This window comes from Megascapheus bottae, chromosome 14 (assembly GCF_031878675.1).
Source record: "Megascapheus bottae isolate mThoBot1 chromosome 14, mThoBot2.hap1, whole genome shotgun sequence".
In the NCBI taxonomy this organism is placed as follows: Eukaryota; Metazoa; Chordata; class Mammalia; order Rodentia; family Geomyidae; genus Megascapheus; species Megascapheus bottae.
In genome coordinates, this window is record NC_143522.1 from 38,051,140 (window position 1) to 38,058,954 (window position 7,815).

The following is a 7,815-nucleotide window of genomic DNA, read 5'->3' on the forward strand; positions in this document are numbered from 1 at the left end:
GGCTTTGTATTTCATTTCACTTTTTATTTAATTTTTTCCTTCAACTTTGACTTATACAAATGTCCCAGATTTCGTTCTTTTCTTTTTTGTTGTGTTGGTCATGGGGCTTCAAATTGGGGTTTAGGTGTGTCCTGGGCTCTTTTGCTCAAGCCTAGGGCTCTAACACTTTAAGCCATAGCACCCCTGCAAGTATGCTGGTGGTAAATTAGAGATAAGAGTTTCAGGGACATGGCCAAAACCCTGAGATCAAGTTCCCCAATTGGCAAAAAAACAAGAGAAAGGAAGAAAGAAAAAGAAAAGAAAGGAAGAGAAAGTGAGAGAGAGAAGAAAGAGGGAGAGGGAGTGATGGAGGGAGAGAGGGAGGGAGGGAGAGACAGAGATAAAAGGAAAGAAAGAAAGAAAGAAAGAAAGAAAGAAAGAAAGAAAGAAAGAAAGAAAGAGAATAAAGAAAGAAAGAAAGAGAAGAGAAGAAAGAAATTGAAGAAGTCACCAAATGATTGGAAACATGAATTAAATTCTTTATACCATTAAAATACTAATACTACCACACAGTCATAGATACATTGCAATGTCCAATCAAAGGCAGATAAAACTTCTCATTGGAAACTCCAAATCCTGAACTTGATGACTTGATGTTTTCTCCTGTAATGTCCCAACTTTCCCTTTTCAAAAGTTGATCCTTGAGATACCAGTCCATTTGTTGACATTCTGATAATTGTTATTGCTTTGAGCAATAAAATCTTTTCTCGCTGACCCTGGAAACTCATATCTCTGTCCAGACCATTGAAACCATGACAAGAAAACTTGTTAGTACACTGGTTTATAATTTTAGATTTTTCACAGTTTTTCCAAACCATGGAGAGTTTCACAGATGATGCCTTCAAATATTCGAGGAAAAATAATTTCTACATTTCATAAAATATCCTTACAACGACTAAGTAGTTAAACTCATTTATCAAAATTCAGTCTTTGGTGAAAATTTGACATTGGAATGATTTGGCCAGTGAGCTCAACCAGTCTTTTAAGGATTATTTCTAATTCAAATTAGAGTTTAATGCTTTATGTACAGATGTGATAATTGTACAGTGCAGCTTGTAGAGATTGGTTTGAGAAGCAGGAGAAGAGAAATGAGGAAAAGTGATGGAGGGCTGCATCTGATCAATTTACTCTGTATGCATATATGAACGTGTCAAAATGAAATGTCCTTGTGCTACTAATTGATGTTAAAAGTGTATTCAAACTTTTCTCTACAGGAGAAATGTAGAGCTCTTCATACCAAAGGATAGGGACACAGTAATACCTTTCTCTGTCCTTCTTACAAATAAGACTTTTTCACAGCTGCCATCAGCAACCAGCTTTCACTGATCAAATCCTGGTGGAATTGTCTGAGATATAGATAGTTGTTCATTTTATTCCATAGTCCTCTCTCATTTCCCTTTCTATAAATGTTCATCTTTAAACTGTTGAACATCTGCAAGAAATATATTTTTATTCCTTTTTATTATATTTGCATCATCTTTAAGTAAGGGGTTTCAATTCAACACGTCCATTTTTTTTTACTTTTTATTGTAATTAATAGAAGGGTTACATTATGTTTGCATGATAGAAGGAACATTTCTTAACAGTCATTGCTACCCCTTCTCATGTTTTTGTCCCCATTTCTCTCCCCCAACCCTTCCCCTCATCCTGCTTCCCCCTTCCCTATCCTATTTCAAATAAACAAATAAACATATATACAATATGTCAGATAACAAGGTAAGATGAAAAATTACACAGTACATTAAGAACAATAGTCACACCTTCTGTGGCTCTTGTTCCTAAATCTTGGAGGTCCTTTCATTTAGTTTCATCCTATATTGCCTTATGTATCTATGTTTTTCCCTATTGAAAACCTCTGCTAGGAGAGTCCAAGATTTATACTACTTATGACAAATGAGGGAAACCATTGAGGCTATGTTCCTTTGAGTCTGGCTTACTTCATTTAATATGATTTCTTCTATGTCTTTCCATTTCCTTACAAATGGGGCGATGTCGTTCTTTCTGATGGCAGCATAGAATTCCATTGTCAACACATCCATTTATGAGTATGAAGCATCTCGATCAATGTCACCTCTTACATCCTTCCTCCTCATCTCTTCCAATCCCACCCACGTCTTCAAATTACCTGGTTCCATTTTCACACATATGCATTAAATATCACGACTACATTTTCCCACTTTTTATTCCTCCATACATCTGCTATCTTAACTGTGACCTTGACCTTCAGAGGCCCCCTTGACTTCTCTTGCTCACAACAACTTTTCACAATTTGAGACCTAACTTTAAAAATGCAAATATTGGCAAATTGAATTTCAGAATACATAGGAAGTAGAAGTGTCTGCAAGGAATCAAATTCAGCTTCAGCATAGAAAATTTCAACATAATCTTAGATTTCTATGTTCTCGACTATACAGTGATGACTGAGACAAGTAATCCTTATAAACTCACGAACCCTGTCTGCTCATCCACAGAAGTTAAGATTTTTGTTGTGATAAGAAGAAAAGAGAAGGAACTATACCAAACTGAACTCTACAAGAAAGAATCAAATGAGTTCAGAATAGAGAGAATTAAAAATAAAACCTGGGAGAGACAATTGGAGAATGAGAATTTAGATTCAGAACATCCTCCAAAGGCTTGTGTGTGGAAGTCCTAGTCTCTAGCTGGTCAGACTCTTAGGAGGTGGCAGAAACCTGGGAATAGGAAGAAATAGGATTGTTGAGAGTGTGGCCTTAATGATATATGGGGACTGCCATCTATTGACCTATTCCCACTCCCCCCATCCAGCAGCTATATGGTAAGAAATTTTCCTCATGTCCTTTATCATGTTAAACCTTACCACAATCCCAGAAGCAATGGAAAGCACTAACCATAAACTGAGGCCTCTGAAACCATGAACCAAAATAAACCTTTCCTTCTTCAAGTTGATTTCTTTCAGTGATGAAAAGCTAACAGACGCAGCCACATAATGTATACATATCAAAACACACATACTCACATACACTGTCTTGAAGGCTCTAGTTTAGGATAAATGTAGAAAAATAGAATATAAAGTGCCATGAGAATGAGTTATGATACTGTTTACAAGCTTAAACTTAACAAAAATTTACAGATACTATAAAAATACAGTGAAGTTAATTTTGAGCAAAATAACATGTATAGAATCGCTGGTTAGCTTAAAAATTACATTACAACAGTGGGATTCAAAATAGCATAGTCTGGGAATGAAAGGAAACATAGTCAAATGGAATAGAAGAAGCAGTCTTACATAAGCCAAACAATTTTTGAAAAGTGCAACACATTTACTGAAGAAAATAGTATAGGGAAATAGTGTAGGGAAAATTGTATATTCATACACAAAAGAAAATTGGCCTTTAACAACTTAAAGATTACTGAAGACTTTACTTTATCATCTGAAACTGTGAAACTTATTGGAGAAAATATTTTGAATATTAGAATGGACAATTATCCATTGTTGTGTTGTATCTGACTTTGATACCTGGTATACTATATATACATTTATTTGTTAGTTTGAATCAGGGAAGGGAAGGGGAAATACAAGATGATGAAACAAAGGTCAAAGGGTGAGCCAAGGTGGAGCCCACGAATAATCCCAGGAGCACAGACTCCGGAGAGCAGGCTCTAGGTACAGATCTAATTTTATTTTTGAAAATGCTCTCGCTAAATACAGATCGAGGGGTGGCCGCCCCGTCATCAAACAGGGATGTCCCTGAACGCCACCGTCAGCCAATGGTGTCCTGAGACATGCCCCATTTGCTCCGGGCGGGAGGGGCCAGGTGCCTTCTGGCCCCTGACTGCTTGCAACACTGAGTGTGTACATGCTGAAGCACAGGTGGCAAGCAGCCGGGTTCCTATAGCTACCCCACAGGAAGGGATAACAATGGTCAAGAAGTAATGTATTCATTGCCTTACAAATGTAACCCCTCTATACATTGCCTTGATAATAAAATAATTTTTTTCTTTTTTATTGTAATTAATAAAAGGGTTACATGATATTTGCCAGATAGAAGGTGCATTAATTCACATATATTGATACCCTTTCACATTTCTTGGTCCCCATTAACCTCCCCTCTACCCACCCCCCCTTGGTTTTCCCCCCTTCCCTATCCAATTTCAAATAACCAATATAAATCCAATATATCAGATAACAAAGTGAGATACTGTAACAATATGAGATAACCAAGGGACAGCAAAAGAGATGAGAGATAATATAGTACCTTAAGGACAACCATCATTCATTGTATGGCTTTTGTTTCAATATCCTGGAAGTCCTTTCAATTAGCTTCATACTATATGGCCTTATGTATCAAGGTTTTGCTCTATTGCAGATCTCTGCTAGTAGAGCCCAAGGTTTCTACTGATTATGACAAATGAGGGGAACTATTGAGCCTAATTTCCTTTGAAATTAGGCTTACTTCACTTAATATGATTAATAAAATAAAAATTTAAAAGAACATTAAATTAGACAATATTTTTCAGACAATAACCCATTAGCTTTAAAAACAAAAATAGACAAATGGGATTCCATCAAATTAAATATTTTATGCACATAAAAGGAAATAATCAATATGGTTAAAAGGCAATTTGCTGGAAGGTAGAAAATACCAGCAAGGTGTATAACAAATGCTGGTGGAGCTTTGGTACAAAGAGAATCCTTAAGCAATTCTGGGCAAAATGTAAGTTTGTACAACTATTATGGAAAGCAATATGGAAATTCTTCAAAAAGTATAATTGGAACTATTATATGATTCATCAGTATCACCACTTTGGTACATATCCAAAGAAAATGAAATGTCAAATAATAGGTTTATTGCAGCACTATTCGCAGTTTACAAGAAATGGAAAGTCATATGCCAGTGCCTCACACATGTGCTAGCTAATTTAGAGCTGAAATCTAAGCATTGAAATTCAAAGTAAGCCTGAGTAGATAAATTCATAAAGCAATTATCATCTCCAATTTACTAGCAAAAGTCAGAAATGAGGGTGTGGTTCAAGTGGTGTAGCCAAGCAAAAGCACAAGGCCCTTAATTCAAGCACCAGAACTGGAATTAAAACAATAACTGGAAACAACTCAAGTGTCTATGAACTGATGCACAATTTGGGAAGTGCGGTACATACAAAAAAAAGTAGAGTCCTGTTTTCACAGAAAGCAATTGAAATTCTGAAGATCAAAATGTTAAGTGAGATAGGTCAAGTATGGAAAGGCAAGCAGTTACTCTTTTGTAAAATAGAAAAAAGGTTTATCATGTATAAGTTGAAAGAAGAGCCACTGCCTCTAGGGAGAGAGAGTGGAAAGGGGTAGACAAAGGCTGACTATAGGTAGTAGGTGTTAGATACCATGTAGGAATTCTGATATGTTACTGGACAAAGAGTAACTATATGTAATGTGATTAAGTACTAGGTTTTTCAAAAAGCTAGAAGAAAAGAATTTTAATGTTTTCAGCATTAAAAAAGTGGAAAATGTTTGAGAAATTCTTACCCTGATAATGTGTGTGTACGTGTGTGTGTGTGTGTGTGTGTAAGAGAGAGAGAGGGGGGGGAGAGAGAGGGGTTTTGAACATAGAGGCACAAGAGCCTGGGTACTCTTCCTTAGCATTTTTTGTCTCTTTTGTCATGGAGCTTGAACTCAGGAGACCCTGAGCTCATGCTGTGCCTGAGATCTTTCATTCAAGGCTAGTGCCCTACCACTTTGAGCCACGTGGCCACTTCTGCCTTAGCCTTGTAACTTAAGACTTGGCATGCTACTGCTTGAGCCACACCTCAATTTCCAGCTTTTGACAGGTTAACTGGGGATAGAAATCTCTAAGGCCTTCATGCCAGAGTTGGCCTCTTATTAGCAAACATTCTTATCACTCACACATATTAAAAGATAAACCAGAGACAAAACAAATTCAAATCATGTGCCAATATTCTAGAGCTTAGCCAGAGCCTAATATGACCTGATTTTAATTAATAAGGAAAAGGATGACAACATACCATGCTATTTCATTTATTTAATGTGGATCATGTATACACACAAGATCCAGAACATGTCTAATGTACCTACTAGTGGCACTGCTTGATTTTGTTCTTCACTTCTGACGTGTTTATATCTTTTAACCCAAATGCTTCATCAATGAACTACAATAATTTTGTAAAACCCTGACACAAAAGTAAAAGAAAAATCAGTCTGACTTCAGAGTAGAGAAAATAATTGAGAGAGACAAACTTCAAAGAAGAAAGACTAATTTGAAGCTGTTGTAGTAATTTAGGGATAAGATGATAGATGCTTTAATTCTCAGTAACTGTAGGGATAGGAGGAGAGGCTTGATATGACAGATGATATGGAAGTTAAATCTACAAAACTTGACAACTGAATGGGACAAAGATGAAGGATACAGAGGAGTCTATTACAAATACAGAGAATGGAAAATATTGATAGTTTTAACTAAAAAAATGAAAGAGCCCGATTTGTATTTTTGTTAACAAATCATTCTGATGAAAGTATTTGGGGAAGAGGGATTGAGAAGAGGTAAGAAAACAATTTAAGAGACAAATGCAATATTTCAAATAAAACTTGTTGAGAAGCCAAAGTAATGCAAGTGGAGAAAAGTAATAGCTTATAAATTCTTTGGTAAGATTCATCAATTCTACTAAATTGTTCTTCACTTCAGGTAATTCACATGGAAATGAATGGCAAAACCAGACATAGCCCAAGAATCTGTCTCTAATACTTTTCAATAAATGAAAAAACTCTGCTTTAGACACATGTATAAGTTAGAAAATTCTTCCCTAGTTGACTACTTTGAAAAGAATGAATCATACAATGAGATACAGAATCTCTTCTTTTGGGACCATAATTAAAGTTCAGAAAAACTTCAGAATAACACAATTTATCCTATCAGGGATGTGGACAAGGATAGCAATTAAAATCCTCCAGCTGGATGCTGGCCATGGGGCTTGTTCATTGTCCTTGAACTCATCAGCTCAAGGCTAGTGGTCTACCACCGGAGCCACAGCACCACTTCCAGTCCTTAGGCATTCTCAAGGCTAGCACTTTACCACTTGAGTCACAACCTCACTTCTGGCTTTTTTTCTGTGTATGTGGTAAAGAGAAATCTAACCCAGGACTTTGTGAATAATAGGCAGGCATTCTTATCACTAAGCCATGTTCCTGGACCTGAGAATCTAGTTTTGAAGACAGTCGGGCAAGCAAAATCTGTGAGAAATTTACCAACAATTAATCACCAAAAAATGACAATTGGAGCTGTGGCACAAATAGCTAAAGAGTACTAACCTTGAAGAAAACAAACAAACCAAAGACCTAGGTCCCAAGTTCAACCTCCAAAGAGGGGATGGGGGAAGACACTCTAACATTGAAGTGTTATTTAGCTATTTGTGCACTGAGCTACCCTCTCAAGAGCCAAGAAAATCATTTGCTTTGAACAAAGAGACTGACTCTGCCAGCAGACCCCTACTCCCATGCTCTATTAGTATATCTATGGCTAGCCCAATGCCCACTGACAATCAGTCTCTAACATTGCTAGCATCAGCCACACATCTGGATCACAGTGCATAACTGTTTTGTTGTACTCATATTGTCAACAGTATGGATGTTGGTACACAACTCATCTTAGTGTCAGACTGGAGACCAAACAGCTTCCCATCCTGGGGCGGCAAGCCATGAAGAAAGATCTCATTCTGTGTGGGGACTAAGTGTGAGCCTGGTGAAATCTATTGCCTGGAACGTCCAACATCCTCTAGCCACCTTGCATGACT

The 7,815-nt window shown here is 36.9% G+C and overlaps 1 pseudogene; it reads right to left on the minus strand.

The window, feature by feature from the left end:
* LOC150055075 (peptidyl-prolyl cis-trans isomerase A pseudogene) overlaps positions 1 to 3,877 on the minus strand; it is a 30,239-nt pseudogene extending 26,362 nt beyond the window's left edge.
* Positions 3,878 to 7,815: the final 3,938 nt, after the last annotated feature.